At 26.3% G+C, this 16,939-nt stretch overlaps 1 protein-coding gene across 2 annotated transcripts in view; it reads left to right on the top strand.

Annotated features, from left to right (window-relative positions):
• LOC129915711 (loricrin) overlaps window positions 1-16,939 on the top strand; it is a 169,326-nt gene that overhangs the window by 58,514 nt on the left and 93,873 nt on the right. For both annotated transcript variants that reach the window (XM_055995370.1, XM_055995369.1), the window contains one exon: window positions 11,440-11,475. The gene's annotated coding sequence lies outside the window, so the exon portion shown is untranslated. The remainder of the gene's footprint in view (window positions 1-11,439; window positions 11,476-16,939) is intronic.

Raw genomic sequence — 16,939 nt, 5'->3', positions numbered from 1 at the left:
ATAAATAGAAAAAAAAAAAAAAATAAAATAAAAAAAAAAAATGTCAATTCTTTTTAAAACCTTTTATTAATTCTTTTTCTTAATTTTCTTTTTTTAATATTGGGAGACGTTGTTAGTGGTATTATTTCCATTGCAATGGTATATGTCAAAGTACTGTTAAAGGTCTATACAAATCAGCATGTTTCTGTTGATCAAATTAAAAACCACACCGGTTTTTATTGCGTCGAAAATGTCCAAATTCATCCCAACAAAACTTAACTTGATCACTTTGGTGATTTTGATGTGGAAGACAAATAACATCCAAGTCACCCAAAAAAGGGTTTGTTCTATTATGACCTCTTTAAATCAGGACAGACAATCAAATGAGGATCTCTATCGAACAAAATTGATCCGTTTGAAGTAGGTTCCGGTGATGATTTTTTTGAGAAAAAAATTAAGATTTTATGTAATTTCAAGTCAGTATGTTTTTAACAAAAGGTAAATTCAATGAAATGAATTGATAGTTTTTTTTAATGAAGTTAAAAATTAATAAACACACAATTTTCCGAGAAGTTTATGTTCGTATAGTCATTACCCTTAATTTTTATTTTTTAAATTTAGTACAGAACTTTGTACAAAGAAATTGACATACAAAGTTATAAAAACTTTGATTTCATTGCAATCTTAAGTTAAAGCAACTTTAAAGTTGCAATTTCATTTTATATTGCAATTATCCCTATCACTGGTTTCTTTTGTGTAAATATAAATTTAACGACCCTCTTCAGTTGTGCAAATTCACCATAAAACTTACCATTACCACTTCTTGTGGAATTTTCTTGTGTCTTTTCTCGTTTTCCCCTTTTTTCTTTTCTTTTTTTTTTTTGCCCTTAATATCATTTATTAAGTTTAAATAACCAAAATTATGACAACAATCTTCTTCTTCAAACTACCACGCACTTGGCAATCGCCAAAAAACCGCAATGCGCAACATTAAGGAAGATTCCCATCGCACTAATGATGACAAACCACATAGTCCATGACCAACCAAACGACCAACCAATCCAACGAAAGACACAAAACTCTTTCCAAGAAATCTCTTCCAACTTACATTTAATTTTGTGTGTTTTCAGAATTTCTTCGCTAATTAAAAAAAAGTACTACACTTAATGAACGCGCAAATAAATGATATGAGACAAGACAACCCAGCGAACGTACTGTTCGTCACCTAACACCAAACCAAAAAAAAATCCTCTTGAATAAAAAAAAATGATGATGAATTCACGAAAAAGATGTTTTTCGAACGATAAAGCCTCGAATCTTTCACATGCGATTGTTAATTTACAAAAAATAAAAAAAAAAAAAAAACACGAACCAAGCAAAAAAAAAAACGTTTTTAATAAATGAAGTTCAAGTTGATGGCTGTCGTTTTGTCGTTTGGTTTTTGTATGTAGTGTGACTGTGAAGGACTTTTCACCGTCACGTTAGTGAACATCAGCTGATGATGTTGATGATTCGCAATGATATTCGTACCGCAGTCCGCCAGCAGCACCTGATGCGATGTCTCTCAAGTTAGCAGAGCAAGGTCAGCAGAACATATGTTTTGTTATTGGATCTTTTAGTGCTTATTAAGTGCTAATTAAGTGCCCCAAAATTAAATTAAGTGCTCCACTACTTTTGGAGAAAATTAATGTTCTGCTAACTTGATTTAAAGTTAGCAGAGCAATTACCAGAAAATGCCCTAAACTGCTCGTAGAAAAATCGGGTTTGGTATAATATTTAGGTGCTAATTAAGTGCTCTACGAATCCCAAAAAAAATTTCCAAAAAAAATTTTTTTTCCAAAAATAATTTTTTTTCTGTGATTTTCGAAAAAAAAATTTTTTTTTTTTTTTTCAAACTCTTAAATAATTAAGTGCTTAACTAATATAAGTTAAGTACCCCATTTTCCGAAGAATTTTCCTAGATTTTCCATTAAAAAAAAATATTTTCATTTTCCATACAAATTCATGTTCTGCTAACTTGAATTTTGATTTTTTCAAAAAATTCCACTTTTTTCGACAAAATTCGAATTGAATAATTAAGTGCTCGACTAATTTGAATTAAGTGCTCCATTTTCCGAAGAATTTTCCGAGATTAAAAAAAAAAAAAATTGTCATTTTCCATACAAATTCGTGTTCTGCTAACTTAAATTTTGATTTTCTCAAAAAATAAATTTTTTTTTGACAAAATTCAAATGAAGTAATTAAGTGCTCGACTAATTTGAATTAAGTACCCCATTTTCCGAAGAATTTTCCGAGATTTTTCATTAAAAAAAAAATATTTTAATTTTTCATACAAATTCGTGTTCTGCTAACTTGAATTTTGATTTTCTCAAAAAATAAATTTTTTTTTGACAAAATTCAAATGAAGTAATTAAGTGCTCGACTAATTTGAATTAAGTACCCCATTTTCGGAAGAATTTTCCGAGATTTTTCATTAAAAAAAAATATTTGCATTTTCCATACAAATTCGTGTTCTGCTAACTTGAATTTTGATTTTCTCAAAAAATAAATTTTTTTTTGACAAAATTCAAATGGAGTAATTAAGTGCTCGACTAATTTGAATTAAGTACCCCATTTTCCGAAGAATTTTCCGAGATTTTCCATTAAAAAAAAAATATTTTCATTTTCCATACAAATTCATGTTCTGCTAACTTGAATTTTGATTTTTTCAAAAAATTCCACTTTTTTCGACAAAATTCGAATTGAATAATTAAGTGCTCGACTAATTTGAATTAAGTGCTCCATTTTCCGAAGAATTTTCCGAGATTAAAAAAAAAAAAAATTGTCATTTTCCATACAAATTCGTGTTCTGCTAACTTAAATTTTGATTTTCTCAAAAAATAAATTTTTTTTTGACAAAATTCAAATGGAGTAATTAAGTGCTCGACTAATTTGAATTAAGTACCCCATTTTCCGAAGAATTTTCCGAGATTTTTCATTAAAAAAAAATATTTTAATTTTTCATACAAATTCGTGTTCTGCTAACTTGAATTTTGATTTTCTCAAAAAATAAATTTTTTTTTGACAAAATTCAAATGGAATAATTAAGTGCTCGACTAATTTGAATTAAGTACCCCATTTTCCGAAGAATTTTCCGAGATTTTCCATTAAAAAAAAAAAATATTTTCATTTTCCATACAAATTCGTGTTCTGCTAACTTGAATTTTGATTTTCTCAAAAAATAAATTTTTTTTTGACAAAATTCAAATGGAGTAATTAAGTGCTCGACTAATTTGAATTAAGTACCCCATTTTCCGAAGAATTTTCCGAGATTTTCCATTAAAAAAAAATATTTTCATTTTCCATACAAATTCATGTTCTGCTAACTTGAATTTTGATTTTTTCAAAAAATTCCACTTTTTTCGACAAAATTCGAATTGAATAATTAAGTGCTCGACTAATTTGAATTAAGTGCTCCATTTTCCGAAGAATTTTCCGAGATTAAAAAAAAAAAAAATTGTCATTTTCCATACAAATTCGTGTTCTGCTAACTTAAATTTTGATTTTCTCAAAAAATAATTTTTTTTTTGACAAAATTCAAATGGAGTAATTAAGTGCTCGACTAATTTGAATTAAGTACCCCATTTTCCGAAGAATTTTCCGAGATTTTTCATTAAAAAAAAATATTTTAATTTTTCATACAAATTCGTGTTCTGCTAACTTGAATTTTGATTTTCTCAAAAAATAAATTTTTTTTTGACAAAATTCAAATGGAGTAATTAAGTGCTCGACTAATTTGAATTAAGTACCCCATTTTCCGAAGAATTTTCCGAGATTTTCCATTAAAAAAAAAAATATTTTCATTTTCCATACAAATTCATGTTCTGCTAACTTGAATTTTGATTTTTTCAAAAAATTCCACTTTTTTCGACAAAATTCGAATTGAATAATTAAGTGCTCGACTAATTTGAATTAAGTGCTCCATTTTCCGAAGAATTTTCCGAGATTAAAAAAAAAAAAAAATTGTCATTTTCCATACAAATTCGTGTTCTGCTAACTTAAATTTTGATTTTCTCAAAAAATAAATTTTTTTTTGACAAAATTCAAATGGAGTAATTAAGTGCTCGACTAATTTGAATTAAGTACCCCATTTTCCGAAGAATTTTCCGAGATTTTTCATTAAAAAAAAATATTTTAATTTTTCATACAAATTCGTGTTCTGCTAACTTGAATTTTGATTTTCTCAAAAAATAAATTTTTTTTTGACAAAATTCAAATGAAGTAATTAAGTGCTCGACTAATTTGAATTAAGTACCCCATTTTCGGAAGAATTTTCCGAGATTTTTCATTAAAAAAAAATATTTGCATTTTCCATACAAATTCGTGTTCTGCTAACTTGAATTTTGATTTTCTCAAAAAATAAATTTTTTTTTGACAAAATTCAAATGGAGTAATTAAGTGCTCGACTAATTTGAATTAAGTACCCCATTTTCCGAAGAATTTTCCGAGATTTTCCATTAAAAAAAAAATATTTTCATTTTCCATACAAATTCATGTTCTGCTAACTTGAATTTTGATTTTTTCAAAAAATTCCACTTTTTTCGACAAAATTCGAATTGAATAATTAAGTGCTCGACTAATTTGAATTAAGTGCTCCATTTTCCGAAGAATTTTCCGAGATTAAAAAAAAAAAAAATTGTCATTTTCCATACAAATTCGTGTTCTGCTAACTTAAATTTTGATTTTCTCAAAAAATAAATTTTTTTTTGACAAAATTCAAATGGAGTAATTAAGTGCTCGACTAATTTGAATTAAGTACCCCATTTTCCGAAGAATTTTCCGAGATTTTCCATTAAAAAAAAATATTTTCATTTTCCATACAAATTCATGTTCTGCTAACTTGAATTTTGATTTTTTCAAAAAATTCCACTTTTTTCGACAAAATTCGAATTGAATAATTAAGTGCTCGACTAATTTGAATTAAGTGCTCCATTTTCCGAAGAATTTTCCGAGATTAAAAAAAAAAAAAAATTGTCATTTTCCATACAAATTCGTGTTCTGCTAACTTAAATTTTGATTTTCTCAAAAAATAAATTTTTTTTTGACAAAATTCAAATGGAGTAATTAAGTGCTCGACTAATTTGAATTAAGTACCCCATTTTCCGAAGAATTTTCCGAGATTTTCCATTAAAAAAAAATATTTTCATTTTCCATACAAATTCATGTTCTGCTAACTTGAATTTTGATTTTTTCAAAAAATTCCACTTTTTTCGACAAAATTCGAATTGAATAATTAAGTGCTCGACTAATTTGAATTAAGTGCTCCATTTTCCGAAGAATTTTCCGAGATTAAAAAAAAAAAAAAATTGTCATTTTCCATACAAATTCGTGTTCTGCTAACTTAAATTTTGATTTTCTCAAAAAATAAATTTTTTTTTGACAAAATTCAAATGGAGTAATTAAGTGCTCGACTAATTTGAATTAAGTACCCCATTTTCCGAAGAATTTTCCGAGATTTTCCATTAAAAAAAAATATTTTCATTTTCCATACAAATTCATGTTCTGCTAACTTAAATTTTGATTTTCTCAAAAAATAAATTTTTTTTTGACAAAATTCAAATGGAGTAATTAAGTGCTCGACTAATTTGAATTAAGTACCCCATTTTCCGAAGAATTTTCCGAGATTTTTCATTAAAAAAAAATATTTTAATTTTTCATACAAATTCGTGTTCTGCTAACTTGAATTTTGATTTTCTCAAAAAATAAATTTTTTTTTGACAAAATTCAAATGGAGTAATTAAGTGCTCGACTAATTTGAATTAAGTACCCCCATTTTCCGAAGAATTTTCCGAGATTTTCCATTAAAAAAAAAATATTTTCATTTTCCATACAAATTCATGTTCTGCTAACTTGAATTTTGATTTTTTCAAAAAATTCCACTTTTTTCGACAAAATTCGAATTGAATAATTAAGTGCTCGACTAATTTGAATTTTGTCGAAAAAAGTGGAATTTTTTGAAAAAATCAAAATTCAAGTTAGCAGAACATGAATTTGTATGGAAAATGCAAATAATTTTTTTTTAATGAAAAATCTCGGAAAATTCTTCCGAAAATGGGGTACTTAATTCAAATTAGTCGAGCACTTAATTACTCCATTTGAATTTTGTCAAAAAAAAATTTATTTTTTGAGAAAATCAAAATTCAAGTTAGCAGAACACGAATTTGTATGGAAAATGCAAATATTTTTTTTTTAATGAAAAATCTCGGAAAATTCTTCCGAAAATGGGGTACTTAATTCAAATTAGTCGAGCACTTAATTACTCCATTTGAATTTTGTCGAAAAAAAATTTATTTTTTGAGAAAATCAAAATTCAAGTTAGCAGAACACGAATTTGTATGGAAAATGCAAATATTTTTTTTTAATGAAAAATCTCGGAAAATTCTTCCGAAAATGGGGTACTTAATTCAAATTAGTCGAGCACTTAATTACTCCATTTGAATTTTGTCAAAAAAAAATTTATTTTTTGAGAAAATCAAAATTCAAGTTAGCAGAACACGAATTTGTATGGAAAATGCAAATATATTTTTTTAATGAAAAATCTCGGAAAATTCTTCCGAAAATGGGGTACTTAATTCAAATTAGTCGAGCACTTAATTACTCCATTTGAATTTTGTCAAAAAAAAATTTATTTTTTGAGAAAATCAAAATTTAAGTTAGCAGAACACGAATTTGTATGGAAAATGACAATTTTTTTTTTTTTTTTAATCTCGGAAAATTCTTCGGAAAATGGAGCACTTAATTCAAATTAGTCGAGCACTTAATTATTCAATTCGAATTTTGTCGAAAAAAGTGGAATTTTTTGAAAAAATCAAAATTCAAGTTAGCAGAACATGAATTTGTATGGAAAATGAAAATATTTTTTTTTAATGGAAAATCTCGGAAAATTCTTCGGAAAATGGGGTACTTAATTCAAATTAGTCGAGCACTTAATTACTCCATTTGAACTTTGTCAAAAAAATTTTTTTTTTTGAGAAAATCAAAATTCAAGTTAGCAGAACACGCATTTGTATGGAAAATGCAAATATTTTTTTTTTAATGAAAAATCTCGGAAAATTCTTCCGAAAATGGGGTACTTAATTCAATTTAGTCGAGCACTTAATTACTCCATTTGAATTTTGTCAAAAAAAAATTTATTTTTTGAGAAAATCAAAATTTAAGTTAGCAGAACACGAATTTGTATGGAAAATGACAATTTTTTTTTTTTTTAATCTCGGAAAATTCTTCGGAAAATGGAGCACTTAATTCAAATTAGTGGAGCACTTAATTATTCAATTCGAATTTTGTCGAAAAAAGTGGAATTTTTTGAAAAAATCAAAATTCAAGTTAGCAGAACATGAATTTGTATGGAAAATGAAAATATTTTTTTTTTAATGGAAAATCTCGGAAAATTCTTCGGAAAATGGGGTACTTAATTCAAATTAGTCGAGCACTTAATTACTCCATTTGAATTTTGTCAAAAAAAAATTTATTTTTTGAGAAAATCAAAATTCAAGTTAGCAGAACACGAATTTGTATGAAAAATTAAAATATTTTTTTTTAATGAAAAATCTCGGAAAATTCTTCGGAAAATGGGGTACTTAATTCAAATTAGTCGAGCACTTAATTACTCCATTTGAATTTTGTCAAAAAAAAATTTATTTTTTGAGAAAATCAAAATTTAAGTTAGCAGAACACGAATTTGTATGGAAAATGACAATTTTTTTTTTTTTAAATCTCGGAAAATTCTTCGGAAAATGGAGCACTTAATTCAAATTAGTGGAGCACTTAATTATTCAATTCGAATTTTGTCGAAAAAAGTGGAATTTTTTGAAAAAATCAAAATTCAAATTAGCAGAACATGAATTTGTATGGAAAATGAAAATATTTTTTTTTTAATGGAAAATCTGGAAAATTCTTCGGAAAATGGGGTACTTAATTCAAATTAGTCGAGCACTTAATTACTCCATTTGAATTTTGTCAAAAAAAAATTTATTTTTTGAGAAAATCAAAATTTAAGTTAGCAGAACACGAATTTGTATGGAAAATGACAATTTTTTTTTTTTTTTAATCTCGGAAAATTCTTCGGAAAATGGAGCACTTAATTCAAATTAGTCGAGCACTTAATTATTCAATTCGAATTTTGTCGAAAAAAGTGGAATTTTTTGAAAAAATCAAAATTCAAGTTAGCAGAACATGAATTTGTATGGAAAATGAAAATATTTTTTTTAATGAAAAATCTCGGAAAATTCTTCGGAAAATGGGGTACTTAATTCAAATTAGTCGAGCACTTAATTACTCCATTTGAATTTTGTCAAAAAAAAATTTATTTTTTGAGAAAATCAAAATTTAAGTTAGCAGAACACGAATTTGTATGGAAAATGACAATTTTTTTTTTTTTTTAATCTCGGAAAATTCTTCGGAAAATGGAGCACTTAATTCAAATTAGTCGAGCACTTAATTATTCAATTCGAATTTTGTCGAAAAAAGTGGAATTTTTTGAAAAAATCAAAATTCAAGTTAGCAGAACATGAATTTGTATGGAAAATGAAAATATTTTTTTTTAATGGAAAATCTCGGAAAATTCTTCGGAAAATGGGGTACTTAACTTATATTAGTTAAGCACTTAATTATTTAAGAGAGTTTGAAAAAAAAAAAAAAAAATTTTTTTCGAAAATCACAGAAAAAAAATTATTTTTGGAAAAAAAATTTTTTTTGGAAATTTTTTTTGGGATTCGTAGAGCACTTAATTAGCACCTAAATATTATACCAAACCCGATTTTTCTACGAGCAGTTTAGGGCATTTTCTGGTAATTGCTCTGCTAACTTTAAATCAAGTTAGCAGAACATTAATTTTCTCCAAAAGTAGTGGAGCACTTAATTTAATTTTGGGGCACTTAATTAGCACTTAATAAGCACTAAAAGATCCAATAACAAAACATATGTTATGCTGACCTTGCTCTGCTAACTTGAGAGACATCCTGATGCGTGTTGCGAGGTAATTTTCAATTTCAATTTATTTTTGGAGTCGAGTATAAAATAAATATTGTTTTTTTTTCGAACTTGTGTGAAGGTTGTGTGGTTTTCAAAAGACAATGATCTTAAAGAATTGAGGTGGATTATTGTGTTTATTTAATTTTGTGTTTTTTTTTTTTTTAATTTTCTTGAGTGCAGACAACTTACACGATATTTTTTGTGATATTTGTGTGTGGGTGGATGGAAAGATTTCTGTGCACCAAACCATCCAATCAATGTGTATATTGTATATTGCAATCATCCAGAGGATCTTAAACAAAAAGATTTAAGCTGCAAGAGAAAAGTTATTTTAAGAAATAAATAATTGAATTTTAAGTCAGATTGAATTCAAATGGAGGGATTTTAGAGTTAAATAAATAATTGATTTTTAGCTTTCAATTATAATTTTAAAACATCATAAGAGTTTTTATTCAGGTACAGTACCAAATTACATTCAAAATTGCTTGTCAGATAATAATAAATCGTAGAAATTAAATTTTCTATATTTTATTTCACTAAACGAATTTGTCAATATTGTTGATGATAAGAAATTTTAAGAATAATTTAGAAAGAAGACGAACAAAGTTGAAATAAAAAACAAAAAATATGTTTTTAGAAATTTTTCAAAATTTAGCACAATTTCATCAAAATATTTAATAGTTAGGTTGGTGCAAAAAAATTGTTAAGTTTACAATTTTCTACAATTTTCTTACTATAAAAATGAATCATATAGCAGAGTATGTAACTTGGGTTGGGGTCAGAATTTCAACAATCTAAATCCTTATGATCTAAATCCTTATGACCTAAATCCTTAAAAAACTAAGATTACAATAAAACCATGAATTTTTGGGGGATTTTGGATTTTTTTATCTTTAATTTTTTTAGGTATTTCTGGTTTGCAAGTTTTGGGTTTTTGCGATTTTTGGCTTCGGGATTTTGGGTATTTGGCAATTTGGGTTTTTTGGATTTTACATTTTCGCGATTTTCCCGATTTTGGGATTTCTGGATACAGAATTTCGAGATTGTTACGTCTCCGGTTTAGTTTTGAAATTTCGAAATAGTCAACAATTTCGAATTTTTTGCAAACAATTATGCGTTTGGGCTTTTTTTTAAAGTTATTGTAGGTATGGCTTTTAACAAATTCAAAAAAGGAGATTTATGTGTTTGACATGTTCTTCTCTTTCAATATAACTTCTGAACTACTTATTGTAATATCGCTGACTGAGAATTATAGGGTTGTATGTCTGCAGGGGTTTCCATAAAACATACAACCTTATAATTCTCGGCCAGCGATATGACAAATGAGGTATTTTTGAATGCGTCTTGCTTGTCTGCTGGTTCAGCCTTGTAAAAAAATCGAAACTTTTATTTCGATAATTTTATTTTAATAATCACAAACAATTGAAAAAAAAAAATAGTTTTTGTTTTCTAAGCTTTAATTTTCTTATGTTTTTAAAATAAATTTTTCCGATTTTTTCAGTTTATTTAATCAATAAGAGCAAAGTCTATCTGCACCATCTGAATGTGAAGATTTTAACCAAAAAAATGCTGTATTTTCAAAAAACAAAAAAAAATGCTGCATTTTCAAAACACAAACATTTTTTTACCAACTTTTACACCACTTTTTCAAAAAAAAAAAAACATCATACAAAATCGAAAATTGAATGTCCATTTGATGATCTAGGCCCATTTGCTTTTAAAATAAAAAAAAAGCTGCAATGAAAAATTTTCGAAAGTTTCCAAAATTTTACCAAAAGCCTAAATTTGAAAATTTTATAAGTTTTAAATAGCGTACATATTTAAAAATAATTTACATAAGTCGCTCCCATTTGCAGGCTATTTCAATCCCAGCAATTTTATGAATCATAAAAAATACTTGTATCGCTTTGCGCATTCTTGAGTACCTACTTTAAATCTAGAAGAAGAAAAAAAAATACATTTCAAGTCCAATAAATCACTTATGTCAAATTAAGCGTTGCGCTTTATTTTCTTAAACTAATTTCCCGGAACGACATTAATTGCACAATGTACATCATATAGTTACTCACTCATTCACTCACATGAATTTATTTATAGGGCGAGTAGTCTTCGATCTCAAACCCTCGTAATCTTGATTATTGCGATCATTACTGTTATTGCTTTTTGAAATTATGTGCGCATATATTTATTTTTTTTTTTTCTTGTCCGAGATTGTATAATGATGAATCTAAATATCTTGTCCGGCATCAGAAATCAGATAAACACCGCACCGCAATAACAAATGATTACTTTGGAATTTGTTACACTTTTAAACTTTTTGTTAAATCTTATTTGTTGATGGTTTAACTGTGATTATACCTATCTTTTAGCTAAACTTAAAATTTCCTTTTCAATTCGAATAAAAATTAACTTTGTTTTTTTTTTTTTGTTCTGTTTCTTGTTTACTTTCAGACTTCGTCGAAGACTTCGTGTGGAAAAGTTAATAAGGTAAGTGTGTGGGGTGATGGTGGTTTTAATTTTATGCCAAGGACGTTCAAGGCCTTTAGCATAGACTTTTCTTTAGTTTTTTTTTTCTTGCTTGTTTTTTCGTTCTTTCTCAATTACTGAGAATATCGCACGAGGCGATAAGACATAACAAACATGATAATTAGACAAAAAAATGCAAATATTCAAGGCAGTGAAATTGAAATAACAACACCACGGAGCTGTTTTGGGCGTGACATGGAATTTATTAGTATTATCACAAAATAAAAAGAAAACTTAAAACAAAACAATTTGAGTCTGCAAAATTTGTAGTGACACGAAAATGAATAGTTATTTGAGTTTAAGTTTTTTTTTGGTCGATATTTTTATTAAAAAAAAAAAAAAAAACTTCCGTGCCAATGAGGAGTGTTGAGTTTAGTTAAGGTGTAGTTATTATAATTTGTAATCATTGGGGAAAAAAGCGCATTTTACTGGAGGAGACCTTGGTCTAACCGTCTCAGAAATTGAAAGCAAAACTACTTGACTGAAAAGCTGTTAACGAGGATAGGTATCGAAAAAAGTAACGCAGGCAGCGATAAAAGTTTAAGAAAAATTTTTTCTTCTTTCATACATTTTAGAGCTTAACTTTAAAGAAATCGGGTTTAAGTTTTCAACTTTTTTGTATTTAAATTGTTTTGAATTATAAACTGGTGATTAAGTATTTGTAGAGCCGCTGTACATTAAACAATATATTTCTTGACTTTGGCTTCTATAGGGGGCAATATTTGATTAAATATTACCTCACGTAGCTTATATCAGCAAACAAACTAAACGCTTAAAACGATACATCATTTGTCAAATTACGCTAAGTAGTTTAAAAGTTATGAGGTAACAGATGAAAAACATCAGAGTTCGAAAAAAATCAATTAGTGACAGTATACTTTTTTGTTTTAGGAGTTGAATGACCGGCATTTGTCTGCACAGGGTTAAATCTTTGTATTCTTTGAAACATTTTTTTTTTTGTGTTATGCCGAGAATACTGTCCCAATTTTTTTTCCCCTACACTCTATGGTTTTGACATTATACCAAGTCAAAAACAATAATTTTTAAAATTAAAAAAAAAGAAGGTAATTTTAACACATTTGTCAAATTTTTTTTTTCAACAACTTCATTTTGATTTAAAATAAATTTGAAAAAAACCATCTTTTTTGGTTTTTAAAAATACTGTTTTTTTTTTTTTAAGTATTTTTGAAAACTCTTGTCATTTTAGTTGATGAAAAAATGTTCCAAAATATTCGCTTTGAAGAAGTTTTACTTGTGATCTTTTTCGAAAATTCAGTAAAAACTGTTATCTGAGAAAGGTATTTTGTTTGTCTGAAAAAAAAAAATCATTTGAAAAATGGTTTTATTTTCTTAAACTTAGTATGTAGTCGCTCGATATTCATTTCAATAGAAAAACTAAAACAAATTAGGTATTTGATGTGTTTTGCGAATAAAATAATTACTATACTTTTACTATATATGTACACTGTACAGAGTACAGACACTAAACAGCACGGGCAACTAAGACCATTTGGCTGAGACAACACAAGACAATGACACAAAGAAAGAATCCCGAAAACCCAAAATCATGAAAATCCAAAAAACCCAAAATCCTGAAAATCCAAAATACAGAAAACTCTAAATCCCGAAAACCCAATTTTGAAGAGCTTTTTACTTTTTCTGTTTTATTTTCGGGGTTTTGGCTTTTCTGGACTTTGGGTTTTCGGGATTTTGGATTTTCAGGATTCTGGGTTATCTGTATTCAAAATTTCGGGATTATGTCCGTCTACCGTTTTTTACTTCAAATTGAAGACACATCAGTATATACCTAACCTTTAAAATGTATCCACATAACTTCAAAAAAAAAAAAAAAATGTTTTTGTAGCTTTAATTAAAAATTACTGGTAGACCAATTTTAAGACTTAAGATATTTAAAATTTTAAAGTCAACAAAACTAACTAAACTAATATAAAATTATAGTTTTACGTCAAAATTCAATGATATGAGGTCCAAATTTTCTTAAAATATTCATAGAAAATCGGTCAATTCTATTCTGGGAATTTTGACGAGAAAAATTGATTTTGAGTTATTTATCACCGATTAAAATAGTTAGCCAGAAGAAGTAAAAAAAAATCCCTCAAGAATAAAACGGTCTAGTTCACACCAAAGGTAACATCCTAAATCTTAGTCCAAAATCAGCCTATCAAGTTCATTTTATAAAATGGTCTTCAAAAACTGTCTTAAGTATTTATTCAATTAAATTAGTAAAAAACTGGTATGACTTGAACATTTTTATTCTAACTTTCCACCCCTGCTTAACCGATTTGAATGAAACAAAATTTCCAAACAATGAAAACATTTTATCCATTTTTTGTTTTATATTTCGTGTTTCGGAACTTTTTCAACAGCGTTTCTACTCCTTTAAAGAAATGCTTCATCTTGAAATATGTATTGTTTACAGTTATAATGTAAAAATAATAATTAATAACCCTCAACTTCTAAAAAAAAAACTAACGAAAGTTCAAAAACAATTTGTTTTAAAATGTGTAGCCTTCAAAGATAACACAGTAACTTCGTGCGACCCATTTGTGCAAATTTATTACTGTTTGCAGCTGTTGGTGCAGTTATTTAAAAAAATAAAAAAAATTACTCAACACTCAACAAAATATATCTTCTAAATATACACAACTACAATTTTATTTAAGTAACATGCAATTGAAGTACAAATCTTCGTATTGTCAAGAATACCTGATGTTAAAAAAAAAAATGATCGATAACGTCATTTTAAAAGACAATGAACAAAAAATGTATCTAAATTTATTCGATGACATCGATTGTCGAGTGTCGATGTTTTCGTGTCGATTCACTTTTTTCTTCATCTTTGTCATTTGAATAAAAATAAATTTACACCAATCATTTGACAGAGATGTGGAAAGGAGTTGAAATATGTATTCTTAAAAAATCAATTGGTGATTCTTTTGTTTTTTTGTTTCTTTTTTTTTGTTGCCAAGATGTGTCGTCATATTGATAAAATTGAATGCCATTATGCGGCCGGCGAGTAATAAATGTTTAAATTAAATTTGTTAAAGTATTGCTAATTGTTGTTTATTTTTTTTATTTAACAAGTAATTAGTTAAAGTTGTTGAAAATTGATATATTTTTACACGTGCCCGAAATAAATGTTATTGTACTTCAAAATTAAGTACATACACATATCGAAAACTTGACTTGTTGCAAAAACTATGATCTTTAATTTGGTCTAAGGACTTCCAGAAAAGTATTGTTTAGATTATGTGAGAAAAACAATTTGTTGTTCATTGTAAATAATTTAGACTTCAACCGGAAAATAACGCAAAAAATACATACCTGTTTTTTCATATTAAACACAACTTGATATAAATTTTATTTTGACATTTTAATCTTTAATAGGTGTGTTTAATAGAATAACAAACATTTATAAAAAAAAAAAAAAAAATATAGTTAATCATTGTCTATTTTTATCAATGAAGAAGACACTCCTTCGATGTTCAATAAGGATGTTAGCAGTAGATAAAATTTATAATTTATTAGTAGAACAAAAAAAAAGACTAAAATACAAGTAGGTAGTAAATATCGAAAACGATAAAACTCTCAAGTTGTAGATAAATCGTTGAGTATCACTTATTGAACGAACTTTTTGTTGGACAAATCAATGAATCCCCGAGAGAATTTTTATCTGTTTTTTTTTTCAAATACTTTTTTTCTGATAAAGAAAAAAAAAACACGAAATTGCTTTGTGAAGCGGCAGTAAAAGTTAAAAAAAAAAACAAACATTTTATAGATAATGAATGAGTTCTTTTTTTTTTTTGTTTTACCACGCTCCTAAATTTGAGCAATGAATTATTTGTATCAACATGTAGGCGATATTTTATGCCCTTATCTATATATTGAATAGAAATGTTTTTTTTTTTTTTATTTCCGTGTTTTGGTAAAAAATATATATAAACTGATAACAAAAAAGAACAAAAACAAATTAAAATCATTTGGTACATATGTAGGTATTGCAAAAAAAATATCTCTAGGAAATAAATAATAAATTTCAATTAGGGGTTTATCAATTTCAAAAGTTTATCGTTTTTTTTTTTAGCTTTAAAAAAAGAACAGTGTGACTTTTTCTGTCAATCTATTGAGTTTTGAGGGCCCAAAAATCTGGATTGACGTGTAAATAATGGTTTTTTGATCTTCAGAATTACAAAAATTTCGTCGATATTCAAAGGATTTTAGTTTGTTTGTAAATTTGCTGCAAAAAAAATGCAAGTGAAATTTTTTAAATGCAATAAGTAGGTAATCTTTATTTTGCCATTAAGAAAATGTATAGGTAAATGTTAATTTTTTATTTTTTTTTATTTTTATTTTTTTTTTAATTTTAATTTTTTTTTTTTTTTTATTTTATTTTATTTTTGTTTTTTTTTTTTATTTTGAACTATGTTATTGAAAATACTTTGATACATACACTGCGCGTCACTTAAATAAAAAAACCAATTTGTTTTAAAAAAAGACGATTGGCTTTTTGGTCAGGTAACAAATCAGATTTTTTGTTTTGAATTTTCAACATAAAACTTTAAAAAAACAGTATTGTAAGAACAAAAACCCAAAAAAATAGAAAAAATTAAGGCTACATGTTGTGGTTTTTTGAATTGCTTTACAAAAAACACTTTTTTGCGTTACTGGAATAGAAAAAACTCTAAAAATAAATAAAAATGATAAAAAAAATATGGACAGTAATTTTAGTAAAGAAATGTTAAATTTTGACATTTTTGTACATTTTAATCAATTATGACAAAGAGCTGCCAATAGAAACGACAGAAAAAATAGAATAAAACAGACCGGTTATTGTAATGAATTTTAACTTAAAAAGCGTTACAGTTCCAGTTACAGATGGTTCCATTATGTGATCACAAACTTTCTAAACGAAATTGCAATAAACAGACTTGAATTTTGTAACCAACTTTTTAAAAAATTAATTATTACATGAACCATTTTCTATAAATATTTTTCTGAAAAATATTTCCACTATGAAAAAAATATTTAGGTATTGCAACTTAAAATATTTTGCATTTACAAAAAAAAATGTTAATTGGAACTGAAATATATTTGCATTAAAAATTAAATTTGTATTGCAAATAAAAATATTTTTCATAAAAAAAAATACACATACTGCAAATACATAAAATATGTATTTTGTGCATCGAAAAAAAAAATTTAATGCAAAACTTTTATTTGCAATAAAATTTTTAATTTTAATGCAAAATATTTTTATTTGCAATACAGAATTTTACTTTCAATGCAAATATTTTTTTCAGTTGCAATAACATTTTTAGTTGTAACAAATATTTTTCAGTTGCAATCATTTTTTTTTTCAGTTGCAATAAATATTTTTTTAATGCAACTTTTTTTTATGTTTTTA

This window comes from Episyrphus balteatus, chromosome 3 (genome assembly GCF_945859705.1).
Source record: "Episyrphus balteatus chromosome 3, idEpiBalt1.1, whole genome shotgun sequence".
NCBI classification, from domain to species: domain Eukaryota; kingdom Metazoa; phylum Arthropoda; class Insecta; order Diptera; family Syrphidae; genus Episyrphus; species Episyrphus balteatus.
This window is presented reverse-complemented; position numbering and strand designations above follow the sequence as displayed.